We start from the raw sequence: 447 nt of genomic DNA, 5'->3' as shown, positions 1-447 counted from the left end.
CCAGATATCCCCTTACTAATATCAGACCACATTATTCCTTGTTCATTAAAGGTTATATTCCTGTTTTAATTTAATACGCTACGAGAAAGGCCTAACAGTTTAATTACAAAATGCCTTTGCAGCTACTTTGCATCAGGCCCTTAATGAAGAAAACAAACTGGAGATATTGAAGTGTCAACTACGTATGAGTAAACAGTTTCAGGTTAACGTTGCCTCCTGCCTCGCGTCTCTTCAGTATCATCTCCTCCTTTAGACCACATAAAAATCGCATCCTGTCTCGCCGCAACGCGAGGCCATAACACGCAGGGTACAGAAGCGTCAGCTACACGACCAGTTCAGGAAATCTTCGGAGAACACAGAACTGCACGGATCCCTATCGCAGCTGTCAAGCTGCCTTATTGTCTATAAGAATGGGAATGACAGCAGGAGTGCAACGCCACTGTGGTG

General features: G+C 44.3%; 1 protein-coding gene across 1 annotated transcript in view; it reads right to left on the bottom strand.

Moving 5' to 3' along the window:
• Nucleotides 1-447, bottom strand: part of LOC119581828 — a gene marked incomplete in the record, with an annotated part of 163,301 nt that overhangs the window by 145,976 nt on the left and 16,878 nt on the right.

The sequence above is a fragment of the Penaeus monodon genome, chromosome 15 (genome assembly GCF_015228065.2).
Source record: "Penaeus monodon isolate SGIC_2016 chromosome 15, NSTDA_Pmon_1, whole genome shotgun sequence".
Lineage (NCBI taxonomy): Eukaryota > Metazoa > Arthropoda > Malacostraca > Decapoda > Penaeidae > Penaeus > Penaeus monodon.
Note: the sequence above shows the minus strand (reverse complement) of the source record. Positions and strands in the feature narration are given on the sequence as shown.